Source organism: Monodelphis domestica, chromosome 7 (assembly GCF_027887165.1).
Source record: "Monodelphis domestica isolate mMonDom1 chromosome 7, mMonDom1.pri, whole genome shotgun sequence".
Taxonomy (NCBI): domain Eukaryota; kingdom Metazoa; phylum Chordata; class Mammalia; order Didelphimorphia; family Didelphidae; genus Monodelphis; species Monodelphis domestica.
The window spans coordinates 27846161-27866540 of record NC_077233.1 but is presented as its reverse complement, the minus strand read 5'-3'; the positions used below and the strand labels follow the sequence as shown (position 1 = coordinate 27866540).

General features: G+C 38.7%; 1 protein-coding gene across 31 annotated transcripts in view; it reads left to right on the top strand.

Annotated features, from left to right (window-relative positions):
- Nucleotides 1–20380, top strand: part of MAGI1 (membrane associated guanylate kinase, WW and PDZ domain containing 1) — a 757001-nt gene that overhangs the window by 443004 nt on the left and 293617 nt on the right. The gene's annotated exons all lie outside the window — the stretch shown is intronic.

Below are 20380 nucleotides of genomic sequence, written 5' to 3'. Positions count from 1 at the left end.
CTTAATCTCTTTTGATCTCAGTTTCCATATCTCAAATGAGGATAAAAATAGCACCCATCTCACAAGTTTATTGTCAAGATCCAATAAGATAATATTTGTAATGTGCCTTACAAAGCTTGCTATTATTAGGAATTCAACTTCATTCTCAAGAAGGATAGAAGAATGCTAATTCTTTTTATTGGAATAATTTCTGTAGTGGATGGGGCACTGGACTTGGAATTCAGAAAGTCCAAGTGGTAGGCATCTGTACATGGTACTGGGGAATAATAGATGGACCCCAGACAGTCTTATTTAGAAAGATTTTTTTTGAATCATTAAGAAGTAGCGGATTTTTTTTCCTTTGGTTACCCTGAGAAACAGATACTTTTCAGAAATTGCCTTGAGCCATTATGTGAGTAAGATGCTTTTGTTCAACTTTCAAATACAGTAAAATAGGTTAAGTGAGAGTTAAGCATTCAGGTCTTTTGGATAGTTAATCATACTTACCTCTTAGCTCTTAGACAAGTAATTGGAAAATAGAGCCATTCGTCTGTACAGTGAGAATCCCAGAATTATCAAATTTTACAGGTGGATGGGTGCCCCAGTCCATCATGCTCATCTTGGGACTTCAGGAAATTTTCGCAAATGAGTCTGACTAGTCAATGACTCTAAAAGCAAGAAGACTTTAGCTTACATAAGGGAAGACATAAGTTCTAATATGTGTGATCTCTAGGCAGACAGGGTCAGTTAAAACTGTCCCTAGAGAGGTTCCTGAAACTTAGACCTTGAGACAGGAGAAAGCTAGGGGTGGGGAGGTATTGGCTTCAGTTATAATCCTGTTAGGGCTGCCCTGTGGACTTGACATGCTATGTTCACGAAGCCCTCCACTGATTTACATGGGTGAAGATGCCAAGGTCCTTTCCCACCTCTGCATCAATGACAGCAGGCTGGTGGGTTTTCTGTGGAAGGCTTGGTTCCCACTCAATGATTCCCCATCTCTGATGTCACATCAGGGGAATGCCAAACATTGACTACTGTGAGAGACCTGGATCTATGAATTCAGCACATGGAGTTTCCAAGTATAAGAGGAGATCCTTGACAAAGATGACCAGGAAGGTGGGGAGAGAGGCTGGAGGCAAGTTGTATCTAAATGAGAGCTGCCTTATCACTTGTGAGTTTGATGGGGCCTGGGCAGCCTCCTAATAACCAGAAGGAAGAGATTAGCTGTATTTGAATAGTGAAGAAGCTGTCTTGCAATGGTTGACTGTCTTCAGCAATAAATAACCTCATTAATAGCAGAACAAGAAATGATCTCAGATCCACTGAGGCAAGAAATAATATCAAATAGGCCACTGGACTAGGAATCAGAATTCTCAAACTCAAATCCTGACTCAGTTATGTGACTTGAGGCAAGTCACTTAACAATTGTGTACTGCCTCAGTTTCCTATTCTGTAAAATAAGGGAGTTAGACTCAGTGACCTAGATTTCCGCTGCTATGAACTGCAAATCCTTTCCACCAATGGCCAGACAAATCACCAGTTCTCTGTGGATGTTTAGAGTTTAAAAAGGAGTTCAAACCTATTTCCAAGAATGGCAAAACTGCCTTGGTCTGAAAGAAAAGTCGATTTGATAGTGTCATGTATCGTTGAAAGTTTGGGACCCTCTGATGGCCCTTGTTGTTAAGCACTGAGCAACTTCATTAGAATTCCAATTGCTTCTGACATTTCTATAGGTCTCTCTACTCTTCAGGGTGCTTTTAAATCCTGACCCCTCCTAGCAACTTTGAAACATCATTAAGACATATATTCTTACTTCATGTTTGTAGCTGAAAAAGCTGGCATAAAAGTGACATAGTTCATTCCAGGCCAAATAGCCAAGTGGGTAGTGATAGAAATGAGGCATCTGACTTTCTAAAAATTAATTAATTCATTATTTTTTTCAGTTAAACATTTAGGATTCAGATTTCTTCCCACCCTCCCTCAGGTGGCAAATAACCTGATATAGTAATACATATTTCCATCTAATTCAGGGCATCTGATTTCTAATCAAGCAATCTTCTTCACTATACCATAGAGTATCTTCTTTGTTTGCCCAAATATAATACAGCTTTAAAAAATTTTTTTACCCTCACCTTCTGTCTTAGTTTCAATTCTAAGACAGAAGAGCAGAAAGGAATGGACTGTCCAGGTAAAGTAAGATGCCTAAGATCACACAGGTAAGGAGTTCCTGAAGCCAGATTTGAACCTATGTCCTCCAAACTCCAGGCTAAAATTCTCTTTACTGAGCCATCTAGCTGTCCTGATAATACGTCATATAAAGGAAATCCTAGGCAGGGTAGGTAGGTGGTGCAATGAATTGAGATCCAGGCCTAGAGATGGGAGGTTATGGGTCCAAATCTGACTCCAGATACCAGCTGTGTCACTGAGCAAATCACTTAACTCATTGCCTCTTCCCTAATGATTTTCTTCCTTGAAACCAATACACAGTATTGATTCTAAGACAGAAGGTAGAGTTTTAAAAAAGAAAAACAAAAGATCCTAGAAGATTTAGCCTCAGAAATGCTTCAGTTCATTCTCCTAATTTCAGAGGTGGGAAAAGTGAGATCCAGGAAAATGAAGTCCAAGATCACAAAGCTGCAAGTGGCAAAGCCAAAATTCCAATTCAGATTTTTGAAGAAACAATTTCATCTTCTAAGTTCAAGTACAGAAACAACAGTCACGAGAACCCATTTTTTCTTTTAATTCTTTTAATTAATTAATTAATTGATTGATTTATAATATATTATATAATATAAAATATTATAATAAAATAAAATAATATTTAATTATTCTTGTGACTTAGTGTAGGGGCCTCTCTGATGAGGAAACACCCTTTGTTAATACAGATCAACAGTCATTCTACTCTAAAATTTTTAAGAGAACTGGGGCATTGAAAGATTAAGTGGTTTGTGGAGAGAGATGGGACTCAAGTCAAGGATTTCATGCCCGGTCCTCCATCCACTCTGCCATGTTGTTTCTCAGTAACATTATGAAAGCAACAGATATTTAAATAATTCATAAAACTGGCAAACCACCTGTCATAACCCACACGGACCATGGAGTCAGAGGTAACATGCCTCTTAGAATTTCTGCCTGTGTGAATTTGAGCTTATTGTCTCTGGGCCTCAGATTCCTAATCTGGAAAATGAATGCTTTGGTTAGATGACATGGAGGTCCCTTCTTACTCTAGAATTGAGATCTCATACTTCTTTGGGGAGAGACATCTTGGTGTATTGGAGGAAACCTCGTTTGGGAGTTGAAGACATGGGTTCAAATCATATCTTTTCCATTTATGGTCTATGTGACCCTGGGCAAGTCACCTTATATCAGTGGTCCTCAGTTTCCTCATATGTAAAATGAAGTGATTGAGCGTGATGACTTCTAGCATATTGTCCAATCCAAGAACCAAGATCCTATGTTCTCATTTGAGCCTTAGAGCAACTGTGAGAGAAGTACCAAATGAGATAACATTCATAAAGTGTTTTGTAAACCATAAATCACCATATAAATATTGACTCAGTTATATACTCTACAACCCAGGGATGCTGGACTACTTGTAATTTTTTATCTTAGCTACCCAGTTACACAACTCTAGGAATTTTCACCAGTTTTCCCCTATGCCTGAAAGTCTCCCTTTTCCTCCTTTTCACTCCTAACCTCCCTGCCATTCCTTCAAGTTCCAACTAAAATAACACCTTGCCAAGAAAGCCTTTGCCAGTCGCCTTGTTTGCTCATCCTTTCCTCTGTAGATCATCTTCGTTCAATTCTGTATGTTCCTTCCTTCTACCTGATTGATTGCATTTTGTCTCTGCCATTAGGCAATGAGTTCCTGCAGAACAAGGACTATCCTTTGTTTTTCTTGTATCCTCTGTGTGTAGCCAAATGCTTGGCACAGAATAAATGCTTAATTTATGCTGATTGACTACTGACAATGATGATGAATATCTCCATTTTTTAGATGAAGAAACTAAGGCCTAAGGAGATTCTAGGACTTTCCCTAAAATGACCACATTTTCTATGGAATTAAGCTCTCGTGAATCTTTCTGTTGAATTCTTCCTCTCCTTAGATTCCAATTTAAGAAACTAGGAATGAGGCAAAGGAGCAGAAATTCAGTTGCAGCATTTTGGGCGTTGCCAAGGTTACCTTCTGAAATGCTTTCCATTGAGTCCTTCCTGATTTATTGGACTTGACTCTAAGCTAAACTGCTTGATTTTAAGCTTACCAAAGCCTTTGATTTAGGAATTGGGTAAAAATGATTTCAGCCTTTTAGAAACAGTGGAAAATATATTTTGCCCATGCATGCAAAGGGCCATCTGTATTCAGGTTTCATTTCTATGTAATGAGTAGAAAACTTGCAAAGTCAAAACTATATCCCTGCTGAGAGGAAAATCAGGTACCATTTCATTTTATATTTCTTTCATCAATCTTGAAAAAAAATTCCCAAACAACTCTATTTCGGGTTTGGGTCCACAATCAGCTACACAGGCAGGAAAACCATTGGGTGACTGTTGTGGGCCAAGAAGGTCTTCTTGCTATATGGCCCTTGGTTAGAATTCTGTGGCCCACATGGCTTATAAAACCCAAAGCTCTTGGCCCATCTGTAGGGCTGATGGATTGAGGGGTCTTATCTTTTGAAAACAGAACTCGTAGCTTTTTTATTAAATAAGCACAACCCAAGGATACGAAGGCGCTCAGACAGACAGTCCCCATGCTATTTGCTTCCTGTTTTTGTGATGCAAAGAATAAATTCAGCTAAATGAAGGACTTTAGAAGAAGAATCTGGAATCAAGTTTGAGTTCTAGTCCTGGCCTTTTGCCTACTACAAGTCACATCTCCACTTTGGGCTTGTTTTTTCTCATCCATAAGAAGGAAGCAGTAGGCAGGGGGCAGGTTATTCGATGACCTCTAAAGCTCCTTCTTGCCTGATTCCAGCTCTGATTCTCTAAGTGAAAACTCACTAACATACATGATAGTGAAGTGAATGGGAATGTTGGGAGGCATTCTCATCTTTTATCCTCTATCCATGCCTTTGGGTTTTCAGTAATTCTTCCCCATCCCCTTTTTCATGATTAAATGAAACACGCTCTAACATTTAACATGACATGCACATAAGAAATCAAATGAGTAAGTTAATTTTTTAATCAAGAAAACAGAGTATATGACACTAAATAAAGTTGTTAAAATTGTATTTCAACATCTATCAAGAAAGTCAAAGAATAAATGAGACTCAATTGTTTCTCGTTGACCAACGTTTTTACTCTTGGTATAGTACTTTGGTTTATTCTGTTCTGTTTTATTTTATTTTTATTTTGGTTTTTTGAGACTCATTCTTCCTATTTCACCTTCTGGAAGTACAGCTGCCATTCATGGCCTGATCCCATTGCAGATTAGAATGGAAGCTTTGATCTGTCTTGGGTCTGTTTGCCCTTCCTTAGGGAACCTCATGGCTCCCCATTCTTAGCATCTCAGCATATTAGCGCTAGATGGGTTTTTATTGTTGTTTGTTGTTCAGTCTTTTTTCAGTCATACCCAAGTCTCTGTGACCCCTTTTGAGGTTTTGTTGTTTTTTTTTTTTTTGCAAAGCTTTTGGGGTGATTTTCCAGTTCATGTTACCAATAAAGAAACCGAGGTCAAGTGGGTGAAGTGACTTGCACAGGGTCACCTAGCTAGAAAGTGTCTGAGACTGGAATTAAATTCAGGCCTTCCTGACACTTGGGCCTGGCTCTATCCACTTAGCTGTCTTATGGAGCTAGATTTAGTGGACACGATTAATCAGCTTTGGGCCCTATTGTAGCTCAGAAATCTTGAGTTCATGGAATCCATCAGCCTCTGCCTCCCTAATAGCAGGGACTGAGGCTGTGTACTGCCAAGCCTCTCTGTTCAGTATAGTTTCAGGAAGAGACACCCACCTATCAGGTCATCTTCAGTTTGCTTTTCTCCTTGGGACTTGACAGAGGAAAGAATTCAGATTCATGGGCTTGTGAGCACATTTAGCAAGAAAGAGATCTCCTTCTCCAAGGTTATAAGCAGAAAATTTTGTAACTTCATTGATTGAACATTGATTCAGAGTTTCAACAATTGCAACAATCAGTTTAAATCTTTTACTGGGTCACTGTCACTGGTTTTTTTTTGTTTTTTTGTTTGTTTGTTTTTTGTTTTGTTTTCTTTTGTTTGTTTGTTTGTTTTTTGGCCCAATAACAAAAGTTTCTTCTCCAAAAATCATTCATTTGTCTTTGGTCAGTGAGACATGACTCTTCCTACTCTCTTTTAAAATTTGCAATGCCATCTGGCCTCAGACACTTCCCAGCTGTGTGACCCTGGGCAAGTCACTTGACCCCCATTGCCTACCCTTACCACTCTTCTGCCTTGGAGCCAATACACAGTATTGACTCCAAGACAGAAGGTAAGGGTTTAAAAAAAAAAATTTGCAATGCCCTATCATCTCCTCCCTTCCTTTCCTACCGTACTTCAGATGTCCTTTTTTCTTTCTCTTGTCCACACATTTTTTGGTTGGATTATTTCTGGGGGATAATAAATACAGTTATTTACCCCCAAACTTTATATCTCCTTGACAAACTTCTTATAACGCAGATCAGGAACTTTAGTGTTAGGTGGCTTTCCTATTTTTAGAAATCAGGAAATGCATCCTTGGATCATTACTTTAAAGTAGGAAGATAACTTTAGAATGTAAGCTCATTACTGCAAAATGGAGATAATTTCATACTTCATATTTGTGTCCCCAGTGCTTGACACTTCCTAGTTTGAGGGGACTAGAGTTAGTAGCTGAATAAATATTGATTTATTGCCTATAGATCCCATCTAATCCAACTCACTCATTTTACAGATAAAGAAACTGAGGCACATAAAATGACTTATCAAAGTCACAGTGGTAGTAACTGGTAGAACTGGGATTCAAGCCCACATCTTGGGGTAGCTAGGTGACTCAGTAGATAGACAGAGTTGGAGACAGGAGATGCTGGATGAAAATCTGGCCTCAGACATTCCCTATCTCTAGGACCCTGGGCAAGTTACTTAACCCCAGTTGCCTAGCCCTTACTGCTTTTCTGTCTTGGAACCAATACTTAGTATCCATTCTAAGACTTAAGGGGAGGGTTTAAAAACAATAACAAAAATACTCAAGTCTCAGGAATCCATGATCTGCTGTATTGCAGTCTCTTCATCTCTCTGAGTCATAATTCTTTTTTGTGTGAGTATTCAAATAATGCCTTGCATTTCCTATAATGCTTTATAACTTTGAAAGCACATTCACATCTATCATCTCATGGATATTTCTTGGTAAACCATTGGGGGGAAAAACAACAATGGGGTTTGTGTTATCAACCTTTTTTTATGTAGGAGAAAAATATGTCAGGAAGGATTGAGATGCTTGACCAAGGTTACTGACCCATCTCTGGTCACAATCCACTGAAGCAACCATGCCTCTGGATTCAAGTGTCTCACAGTTCTCTTTCCACTGCATATATCTGTGCACATATGTCTCTATATAATATTTCTCTCCTCTCCAAGATAAAACACTGTGTATTACTAAATGACATGAACAAAGCTTCACCAAAGGCTTAACTCCAAATCCAGTTTTTCATCATGGTATAGAAGGAACCTTAGTGTGCACTCTCCCTCTGCTCTCTCTCTCTCTCTCTCTCTCTCTCTCTCTCTCTCTCTCTCTCTCTCTCTCTCTCTCTCTCTCTCTCTCTCTCTCTCTCTTTCTTTCTCTCTCTCTCTCTCTTTCTTCTCTCTCTCTCTCTCTCTCTCTCTCTCTTTCTTTCTCTCTCTCTTTCTTTCTCTCTCTCTCTCTCTCTCTCTCTCTCTCTCTCTCTCTCTCTCTCTCTCTCTCTCTCTCTCTCTCTCTCTCTCTCTCTCTCTCTCTCTCTCTCTCTCTCTCTCTCTCTCTCTCTCTCTCTCTCTCCTCTCTCCCTCTCCCTCTTTCTTTCTCTCTCAATTTAAATTTCATTTAAAATCATTTCTTTTTATTTCTTCTCACACTGGAAAACAAAATAGCAAAACCAAACACTCTTAGTAAGCATGCCTAGTTAAGGAAAATGAATTCCTCTGTTGGCTGTGCCCTACAATGGATTTCTTATTGTGAATCCTTCTCTTCTCTGTCAGACAGTACATAACAAACTTAGGCACAAATCCTTTACATTCTTGGTTGGTCATTGCATTGATGAGAGTTCTTTAGACTTTAAAGGTTGCTTGTTTTTTACAAGATGTCATAAGCATATATATTCTTCTGGTTCTGCTCATTTCCCTTTGCATCAGTTCATATAAGTCTTCGCAGACCCTGGGCTCTAGACAGTTTTGTTATTTGAGTATCTAGCTTAGTGTTGAGTTATTATTGAGCTTTAGCAGGTGTGACCTATTATGTGTCCCTGGAATACTCTCCTTTATTACCTCCTCTCAAGACTCAGCTCAAATCTTATGTTCTATAAGAGGCTTTTCGCAGTTGGTTCAACCACTAGAGCCTTCGCTCTGAGATTACTTCCATCTACTTATCTACCTCACACCTAGTCAGTATCTATCTTTTATCTAGTTAGTTATTTGCATGTTAGCTTCCCTATTAGAACATAAACTCCTTGAAGGCAGGAGCTGTTCTTACTTTCTTTATCCCCAGGACTTACCAAAGTGTCTGGAATATAGTGAAATACTGAACAGCTGTCATCTAAAACTTGTTGACTGTCATTCAAAACCAGCCTGGCAAGAGCCTTATCATTAAAATAGACCATACCAGCTCATGAAAACTGAGTGGCTAGAAATGGAAAGATGGCTGTCTTTTTTCTCTAGAAGTGACAAGGATTGACCCCCACTGCAGAAATTACAGATATCATGCAGTATTGAGTATTGACATGTTAGAAGCATGTTTAGATGGAATAAAATCTATTTACCACTAAGGAAAGAAATTTTAAATTGAGATAAGAAAGTGATTCATGTACCCATTTATTGTAAAAAATGATGGAAAATGAAGAACTTAGCTTCTGATTGCTGACATTTCACTTTTTCTAGTTGCTAGTTGTGACTTTAAGACTGATCACAATGACATCAAAACTTAAAAATCAATTATTTCTTCCACCCCAAATTTGTAAGTGTTCAATTTTATGTACTAATAGGTCTTCAAGATACTCTTTGATTAATACCACTCTATATTGTGTAATCCATCTTTTCCTGATATGTAAGTTTCTTCTCATTTTTTATTATGCTGTATGCTTAGATGACCCTTTTAGATAAATGGATTAAATATACAATTGTGTATCCTATATTTTTTTCTGGCTTTTCTCATTCTTCAACATTGTGCGGGTAGTTTTAGAATTCAGTTCAATTCTTTGAGGTTTTAACTGCTTCATAAACCCACCCACTTGCTCAAGATCGTGTTTCTTTCTCAGGGTTTTAGTTTCTTCTTCAGTAAAATAACAATGTCTTATGCATTTGTATGGATATGGTAGTCATGGCAGCCATTTGGCTAGATGTTTGAATTTGAATTATATTTGATATAAGGTTCCAGTCTTACAGGAAAAAGGGGCTACATCTGAAGTATTTGACTTCAAAGGTAATGACCCATGAGAAGAGCTTTGAGTTCCTAAGATAGACTGCACTTTACTTGTCATCTAGGAAAAAAGACATAAATGAAGGGCAAAAGGCTGAGCTCCTATTAGTTTTGAGCTGGTTTGTCCATTTATAGCCCCACCTAATTGCATTTTAGCTATCTTGGTGCCTCATGCAGTGATTGCCTTGTCATTGCATGAGGTTTCAATGTCTTTGTAACTCATTCGATGATAGCCTTGTCCGATCTGAAGTGACAACACCTGAAATTCTTGCTTGGGGATGCCCTTCTTCCTTGTGAAGATAAATGCACTATCTGACATGCCTTGTCATTTATTATACAACTGCTGTCAAAACGAGGAACAACTCATCCAACTGGGTTGGATTCTTAGAATACTGAAGTAATCCTTAAGGACTTATCCTTCCTTCTCACTTATCTGGTCTCAGCTGTCTACTGTGTGCTCTTTTTTCCTTTTGAAATCTCTCATTAGGCCAAGGAATAGGTAGACCAATAAGAACTTTATGATGAATTTGGAAGTCAACTGAGTAATTTGTTGGTGACATTCTGCTATGATAGTGGGAATTTCATAACTCAGCCCAATTCCAGAAACATTTATGAAACAAATTTGTGGCAAGAGCATGTTAGGCCCTGGGGATCCGAAGACAAAAATAAAACCATTCCTGCCCTCAGGGAGCTTACATTTTTTATGGTGGGGGGCAATAATGGTCCCTGCCTTCTAGGGTGGTTGTGAGGACCAAATGCTAGTGTATGTAAGGCACTTTGCAAACCTTAAGGCACTATGCAAATGTCAACTTTTATAAGTATAATGGTCATAAAATTTATTCATCATATAACTCAAAGGTATTTCTGAAAAGACTGGAGATGTTTTATGGGTAAGACCTAATTTACATTTCACATGATAAGCAAAGGTCATTTGTACATCTTTATTTATAGCCATATCAAATGGAAATCGACATTTCAAAGTTGATGATAAAAAAGTTTAGCTGATAGTAGCATATTGTTTTCTGTCTTGCATGTGAATATGGTGCCAGTGATTGAAATGCCTAATACTCTTGCCTCTCAACTGTAACTCCAATATTTCTACTTCAGCTAAACTCCAAGAGACACAGGCTAGAGGGATCCCGCATCATTACATCCTTCCACTCAACATGGAATATTGAATAATGAGGGTCTATTTCTTTTTCCCTTTTTTTATTTAGAATGTTTTTCCTTGGTTACATGATTCATGTTCTTTCCTTCCCTTCTTCCCTCCCCCCTCCCAGAGATGACAAGGAATTCCACTCAGTTATCCATGTATCATTGTTCAAACACTGTTTCCATGTTATTCGTATTTGTGGTGGAGTGATCTTTTAATGCTAAAACCCCTAATCACATCCCCATTGAACCATGTAGTCGATATTATGTTTTTCTTCTGCATTTCTGCTCACACAGTTCCTTCTCTAAATGTGGATAGTATTCTTTCTCGTAAGTCTCTTAGAATTGTCCTGGATCATTGCATTGCTGCTAGTCAGGGGGGGGAAAAAGTATTTCATTTGATTGTACCATAGTGTATCAGTTTCTGTGTATGATGTTCTCCTGGTACTGCTCCTTTCACTCTGCATTAGTTCCTGGAGGCTTTTTTAGTTCACATAGAATTCCTCCAGGTCATTATTCTTTTCTGCACAATAATATTCCATTAGATACCACAATTTGTTCAGCCATTTCCAATCAGAGAGCATCCCTTCTTTTTCCAATTTTTTGCTACCACAAAGAGCACAGCTTTGAATATTTTTGTACATGTCTTTTTCCTTATTATCTCTTTGGGGTACAAATGCAGCAGTAGTATAGCTGGGTCAAAGGGCAGGCATTCTTTTAAAGCCCTTTTGGCATAATTTCAAATTGCCCTCCAGAATGGTCAGACCAATTCACAGCTCCACCAGCAGTTAATTAGTGTCCCAATTTTGCCACATCCCCTCCAACATTTATCACTTTCCTTTGCTTCCATATTGGCAAGTCTGCTAGGTGTAAACATTTCTCTAATCAGGAGTGATTTAGAACACTTTTTCATGTGCTTATTGATAGTTTTTATTTCATTGTGTGAAAACTACCTATTCATGTTCTTTGACCATTTTTTGATTGGGGAATGGCTTGATTTTTTGTAATGGCCTATGTATAAATAAAGAAACAAAGGGGATGATTTGGCCTTGAACGAAGAGCTTTCACCCTAGGAAGAGGGTGTGTATATTCATTTTAGATTCAAAGTATTCAATCTATGTTCACTGTCAGACAAAGATCAGGTCCCAAGAGTCCTGGATGTGAAAGCACCCTGACTGTTCACAGCACAGGTCTTATGGAGAGCCTTTAAAGAGAAGAAAATGATACTGTTTAGAACTTGTAGTTAGAAGATGAATAATTGGTTTCCAAAAGATGAGGCAAATAGAGAGATAAAAGAAATGGCAGTTCTGTTATTTGATGGAAGGAGATATGTGCAGAAAACCCTTAACACTGTATCTGAAATCTAGGAAGCATTTAAAGGCAGAAAAGACGTCAGTAGAAGATACGATGAGTAGCAATGGAAGAATAGAACTAAAAATGTTGGTAGTTGGTTTGGGAAACTCCTTGGTGAAAAAATTCCCTCCTCCCGTAATTACAGGTCAGTACTTGATTTTTTAGGAGGCTGGTAGGTGGGGGCAGGAGATAGAATGCCAAGTTTTGAATCAAGAAGACTTGAGTTCAAATTTGTCCTGAGACATTTACAAGCTGTGTGACTCTGAGGCAAGTTATCTAACCATGTTTGTCTCAGCTTCCTTATCTGTAAAAGGAGCTGGAGAAGGAAATGGTAAATTGCTTCAATATCTTTCCCAAGAAAATCCCAACTGGGATCATGAAGAGTGGGAAGTAAGTGAAAAATGACTGGACTTTAATTTTTCTTGTCAATGTCTTTTTTTAAAATTTCCAAATATATCTCTTTCCCTCTTCAGAGAGACAGAGAGAGAGACAGAGAAAAGAGACAGGCAGTGCTACAGAACAACCATATACTAAAACTTCCTTTTCCAAAATGTTCCCCATGGCCACCATTCTCCTCCATGTGTTGCCTTCCTGTGTTTGGATGTAGGTTTTTTGATCACAGCGATTGTTCTATTTGCTCGTGTTCCTCTAGTTCTTTGTGCATTTCTCCACAAATTAGGAAGCTCTTAGATGGCTCTGAGGCTCACTTGGCCAGAGGTAAGATTCAAACTCAGACCTCTCCTGACTTCATCATGCCCAGTTGTTTGTAATAGCCTTTAAAACTCCATTATCTCTGTGCTATGACAAGGTATCCAGGAAGGAATTTAGTGGAGTAGTAGTGTTAGACCCCTGGCAAGGGTTTAACAAACACTAGGTCAAATTATAATAAAGTAATAGCTAACATAGAGGTTCATTAAGCACTTTATATATACACATACTAACCTTATCTTCATAACAGGTGCCATTATTATCCCCATTTTGCCTATGAGGAAATTGAGGCACGTTGAAATTAAATTCTTTATCCCTGATCACAGCTCCAGTAAATATATAGGTCAGGACTTGAACCCAGGTTTTCCTGATTGTGAGTCCAGAACTCTATCCATTATGCTGGGCTGCTGCAGGGAAGGTGACTTTTTCTTGACCCTGTCAGACCCCACCTAGTAGGCCATCACTTATTTTGAATATGGGTAGAGATAGCTGTTTGACTCTTCAGGGAACAGTGCTGACACAAAGAAATCAGTGGCTTGGTCATAAACTCCAGCATTGCACCATCCATTGCAAAGAATGGCTCTTTTTCCCTGGATGTTTTGGCTCAAATATTGCACATATCAGTGTGACTTCCTTTCATAGTATCTTTGGCAGAGAGAACTGAAGTCTCTGGTGTTCTTTTTCGTTTCTCAGTCTCATAGATGGCATTCCTACTGTTTCCTTAGGGAATGATGGACCCAGAGAATTATCTAAACAGTTAGATCGTTTTTTGGAGCCTGGCCCTGGAGGCTGGTTCTTTAGCTCTTTTGTTACCTCCCAAAGAGATGTACATAATGACAGAGAGAGTGACCCAGAAAGGTCAGCTGCTCTGATGATATGATCTGGACACAATTTCCCAGTCATAACTCTCAGTCAGTTACCTTGGGATTCATGTGGGGTTCTGGGACTCCATTGGCTGTGGGTGTGTAGCACGTGTGTAATACACACAAGGGTAGAAACATAAACCACATTCACAGGGCAAAACATCACTCATTTGGATTTTAGAGTGAGAGCATTGGTAATGGGGAAGTCTCATCTTCCCAAACTCAAGTATTGCCTTAAATACATACTATCTGTGTGACCCTGGGCAAGTCACTTAACCCCTTTTTGCACTCAGGTTTTTGTTTTTTTAATCAGTAAATGAACTGATAAAGGAAATGGCAAACATTCCAGAATCTCTGCCAAGAAAACCCCAAATGGGGTAGTGATGAGTCAGGTTGGATTGAAATGAGTGAGCAACAATAAAAACCTAAAATAAATCATTTACCTTCTCTGTGGTTACACCAGTAAGATTTTCTTCCAAGTCATAACTAGGATGCAATCAGTAGTGGTGAAGGGAAATTCTCACACCATTAAAAATCATAGGTCCTTAGTATATTGATATAATTGCTATAATCAATCAATTGAATACAATATATAAAATGTTAAACAGTATTTATTTTACAATAAGTGGCTATGCCATTTTCAAATTGGAATCTGGCTATGCCCCAGAAATGGCATTATAATACTTAGAGAGGATGTGGTAGTAATGATGGTTGGTGCATTGGGGGGGGGGGGGCATTTATTTAGTTTATTTAGAATATTTTTCCATGGTTAAAAGATTTATTTTCCTTCCTTCCCCTCCTCCAGCCCCCTCCCATAACTGATGCATAATTCCACTGGATTTTACATGTGTAACTGATCAAGACCTATTTCCATATTATTAATACTTTCAATAGAGTCTACATCCTCAATCATATCCCCATCAACCCATGTGATCAAGCAGTTGTTTTCCTTCTGTATTTCTACTCCCACAGTTCTTCCTCTGAATGTGGATGGTGTTCTTTCTCGTAAGTCCCTCAGAATTGTCCTGGGTCATTGCATTGCTGCTAGTAGAGAAATCCATTACATTCGATTGTTGGTTGGTGCATTTTGGGAAGCCTTCCCATTTTCTCCTTACATTCTATTAGTACTTCCATTACTCTTAATTATTCAGACGAATTCAGGGGCACAATTCCTTATTTCGGAATCCCTGACTTTGCCCTGTCTAATAGCCTGTGATCTCTTCCAAGGTTGCTCCTACAATGTCTCCCTGTCTTTCATTTGATACTAACCCTCTCCAGATCAATGAACCAAGTAGTCTTCTCCATGGCTGTGCCTATCATGGAATCTTCTATGAAGTCAACTTGCATGTTGGAGACATATCATTGGAAGAGAGTCTTCATGCTGTGATTTGATTTCCTAAGATAAATTCTTTAAAAAAATTTTTTTTTAAAAAGCATTTAACTCTTAGTCACCTTTTGGCTGTGAAGATATTGTCTTGTTTAAAAAAAATCATCTGCCCATTTTCTTTTCAAGTTTTTCATTTAGGATTACTTCATTGTTTTTATATATCACCCACCAAAAGATTTTATAGAGACTAGAAGATGGGCATATGGGTTAGCATTTTCTATGGTCTTGGTGTTTTTTTTTGTTTGTTTGTTTTTGTGTTTTTTTTGAAAGGTAGCTTCGTCGAGATCTTTTTTGTACCATCTTGAAAAATCACTTTCTGATTGCCTTAAAACCTTGTCCTCTCTAGCCCTGGTTTCTTATACATGTGTAGCATTTCGGGATATATGGGGGGAGGGGGTGTTACAAGGGAATCACTTTAAAAGACTGATATATATTAAATTTAAGGTCGCCAAGGAATCAGCTATGTAATTCCTAAATGAAAACTTAAGTCAGCCGTCAATCTTTTATGGAGTTTAATTACAATAGGAGGAAGTAATTAGAGATAGAGAGAGAGAAAAGGGAGAGAAGGAAATAGGGCTTAAATACCCCTTCTGTTTAGGCTGGGCCAAAAGGCCCAAGCCCTTAGATAGCTGGGGCAAAGAAAAGAGATCAGTCCCTATTACTCACGTGACCAAAATGGAGAAACAGTCTCAGAGGCCCCCACCTTCAGCTTCCTTCAGAGCAAGCTTCTCAGAGCCCACACGAACCACACCGACCAACTACTCAACCCCCCCCCCCCCCTCGAGTCTTCAGACCCCCTATCTTTAAGGAAACCATCCAAGTTGCCTCCCCTCAGTCCTCACATCTACCAATCACTGTTCATCAATTTTCCTTGTGCCAATGGAGGCTCTAGCTTAACCCAGGACCGCCCCGAGGTTTCTGGCTTTTGCACATGTCTGTTGAAGGTCATATTTTCAAATGATTAAATCTTTGCTCCTTTGCTACAGCCCTTTCTAAATCCTGTTAACCTGAGTAGGGTAGAGATTGGAATAATTAAATTTTGATCTAGGCTGCAGCCCTTACTCAATCCTGTTAGGACTGAATAGGGTGGAGATTGATTCCAAGTATCTCCATTGTATCAATTCTAAAATCAATCATGACTCAAAGAAATTCCTGTTCTATGCTTAAGCATAGGTCAAAGTCCTTTCCATTGTTCAGCAAAAGGTTTCTGTCCTAAAGTAATCTTAAGAAGGGAAGAGAAGGAACCTCCCATGCCAATGGGGTTCCCATTCCAATAGACTATCAGTAAGAAATTTTCCAAGTATGAAATAACCCAATGGTGAAATTTCCAACATTTATAAGTCTAAGGAAATTTGAGGTTTACAGTATACATTGTTCTCCTTCCCAACTACTATGAATATTTCTTTATATTTTATATTGAAGTTCTAATCTGTATAGTGGATTCTGTTCATCCTTTTCACAATGAAAATTGCCATAAAAGCCCCAGAAACTCTCTTCCATTTCTTATCTATTCATTATCCTTCTAATTTCATAATTTGGCTCATTGGAATCTTCCCCAATGCTGTTTGAAGGCCCATTTTCCTTCATTTGTTTTTAATTTTTTGTGAAGTGATACTGTTCACCAATCCCTACCTTTGTTCTATATAAAATCTTGTAGACAGGCATATAAACTATCATCACCCTTGCCTAGCATGCATGTCTGCTTGACAAGAAATTCATGTTTTCTGGTTGAAGCTCTTCCTGTTCATTGACCATCTTCCTTGTCATGGTGATTGTATTTCATTAGTGAAATTTCTATAAGCACTGATAATAGTCAGAGCTTTTTACTTTTGTCCATTTCCCATTTTTCTTTAGCTAATGGTTTATTATTAAACAAGTTGGGTTCTAACTGTTATAATTGCTCACTGTGGTGGGTTCTCATCTTAATTTCTTCTTCTAAATTAGTATTGATTTTTGACCTCTACTCTAGCCAATCAATGATCCGACTGCATATAGACAGTTGATGCTAAAATTACTCCCACGTTGGAAACCCGTTGTTTTCTATTTAAAATTAGTCGATTTTGTCCTTAACGATGCTATCTGGTGCTCAGCTCACCCCTTCTCTCTTTGATGAAAGTATGAAGTTTTGAGGACTATACGAACCTCATTTTCAACTCACATCTCAAACTATGTTTTCCTACATTTCGAGCTATTTTGCCTTTTTCTGTCTTCTCATTCGTTGGAGTCACCAAGTTTGTGCTAACTTAGTTTCAAGGATATTGTCAAGTTCTTTATAAAACATTTCTTAGGGGCAGCTGGGTGACTCAGTGGATTGAGAGCCAGGCTTAGATCCTGGGTTCAAATGTGTCCTCAGACACTTCCTAGCTGTGTGACCCTGGGCAAGTCACTTAACCTCCCTTGCCTAACCCTTACTGCTTTTCTACCTATGAACAAAGGTGTAATATTGATTCTAAGACAGAAGGTAAAAATTGTTTAAAAAATAAAATAAAATGGTTTTTCATTGCCTGCAATAGGGAGTGGCCTGTAAACTACATTTATTTTCATGGTAGTCTTTTGCTTATGTCATCAAGTCTACCATGAAATGATCTTCTTTGTTACTTTTGCTACCTGGTCAAACCAACCCTCCTTTGGAGAGGCTGTGAGCCTCTTCCAATTAGGTGCACCATCATTATTTCCTCAGTCTCATTCATGCCCTAAATTGCAATATGGATCAGGTTTAATTCCTCTAGCAATTTATCCTTTGGCTGGTTGGTTAACAAAATTGAAAATTAAGAGAACCAACAGTGAAACTAATTACTGTTGATGACCTGTGAACTTTGTGATTCTTAGAATCTTCTCTCTTTGTTTTTGCCCTTCACCACCAGTGCTGCAGAAGCAGGAAGAGGCCACTCAAGACCGAGGGTCCTTTCGGGTTTTGTGGGTCACTGCAGCCCATGGCATTATTTTATAATGTCCAAACTTCTGACAGCAACTCTGACCAGTTGACAAGACTGTATTTGAAGGGGTTTTGCTTGCCAAAGACTAAAGGGACTTGAACTTTGTTGGCATATATGATGAATGCTTAAGGTCAAGTCTGCGATGAGGCAGCCCAATGGGATTTGTGTGGAGGAAATCTTTATTATGATATAAACAAATTGTGAAACTCAAATGTAGAGAGTCCTGGATGGGAAGCCCAATTGTCCTTAGCCTCTGGAGGTCTCAAGCTCCTACCTGTAACACTTAATGGCTGTGTGACCTTGGGTAAGTCACTTAAAACTCTCAGTGTCCCAGGCAACTCTCTAAGATTCTAAATTCCAGTGAGGGCCCTGATATGCATTAATGGAGGTTGCTTCCTGCTTTCGGAGTTCTCTATTCTAGTGGCATCACAAGACCAAAGAAGTAGTACTAGGAGAGCAAGGAGGATTGGATATGGAAGGGAGCCAGATGAGAACCCTTACCTTCTCTCCTACCATACATTCTAAGACAGAAGAGTAGCAAGGGCTAGGCAGTGGAGATTAAGTGACTTGCCCAGGGTCACATAGCTAGGAAGTCTCTGAGGCCATTGAACCCAGGTCCTCTGGACTCCAGTCCTGGCACTCTATCCATTGTTCTACCTAGCTGCTCCCTTCCTCCAGACCTGAAAAAATTACTCTGTCTAGGATTTAAGAAAATATGACCAAAATGAAAAGCTGTCATATTTTAGAGCTGGCTGGAAGAAAGCTTATCCATCTGCTCTTTTGTCTGCAATAGGTAGTAAGTAGTCTATAAACCTTCCTTGTTAAAGATAAATAACCTCCCCATTTTATAGAGGCAGTAGCTCAATGTGGAGTGCTGAGCCTGGAGTCAGAAGTAATGAGTTCAAATCCTATCCCAGATAGTATGACCCTGGGCAAATTACTAAGCCTCTATCTGCCTCAGTTTCCTCATCTTTCAAATGGGGATATTAATAGCACATAACTCCCAGGATCAAATGAGATAATATTTGTAATGTACTGATCACAGTGTCTGCTTGTTCTCTCCCACCTCCACACCACCAGCAAATTTTCCGAGAGTTGAAGTGATTTCCCCAGTCACTCAGGCTAGTGAGAGACCAAGTCACAATACCACCCACGTCCTCCTATTATCTTTTTGGTTTTCTTTTAACTAGATCACACTGGAAATCACTCTTGAGCTAGAGATGCTCTCCCCTCTCTTACTTGATGAGAGAGAGAGAGAGAGAGAGAGAGAGAGAGAGAGAGAGAGAGAGAGAGAGAGAGAGAGAGAGAGAGAGAGAGAGAGAGAGAGAGAGAGAGAGAGAGAAAGGGAAGAAGGGAGGGAGGGAGGAGGAGGAAGAGAAGGAGGGAAAGGGAGAGGAAGAGTCTTTTGAGAAGAGGGGTGAATGGAAATGATTGTATGTGTCTTGAATTCAGACTCGCTGTTCCTACTCAGCCTATGCCCAGGTCTTCATGGGGAGAACAGTTAACTAATGCTAAAAGACTGAGACTACCAGGCGAAAAGTAAGAAAAAAGTAGGAAACAAAGGAAAAGCAGTGGCATTTCTTTGTTATAAAACAATAAAAATTAAGCTTAAAGAATTTACAAAAACTCTTCTTCAAGGCCCAGTTCAGTTAATAATAACTGTAATAATAATTTATTAATAATAATGATAATATATATCAATAATATAGTACTTTAATGTTTTCAAGGCATTATGCACATATATCTCATTTTATCCTCACAACAACCCAGGAGGAAAGTGTTATCTTCATTTTATACTCAGAAAACTAAAGCAGACGGAGGTGAAGTGATTTGCCCGGGGTTGCACAGCTAGCAAGAATATGGGACTGGATTTGAACTTAGGTCTTCTGGACACCAGTACTCTAACCACTGAGCACCCAAGCTGATAGTTTTTTTGATGAACCCCCCCCCCCATCTCCCCAGCTTGCAGTATGTAATCTTTAATTGGCCTCTGAACTTTCTTATTTATTGAATCATAATTATTCATAGACAAATGTTCAAATATGTATTTTGTAGCTTTATTGTTCCTCTGTTTTTCAGTATTGTCTGATCTTTGTGATTCCCTGGGGGTTTGCTTGGCAAATATAAATATATATATATATATATATATATATATATATATATATATATATATATATATATATATATATATATATATATATATATATATATATATATATATATATATATATATTGGAGAGGTTTGCCATTTTCTTCTCCAGCTCATTTTACAGATTAGGAAACTGAGGCAAATGGGCATCACACTGCTAATAAGTGTCTGAGGTCAGATTAGAACTTGGGAAGATTGGCTTGGAGCTGTACCCACTGCACCCCAAATTGTAACTACCCCTCCCCAGGAGAATGCAG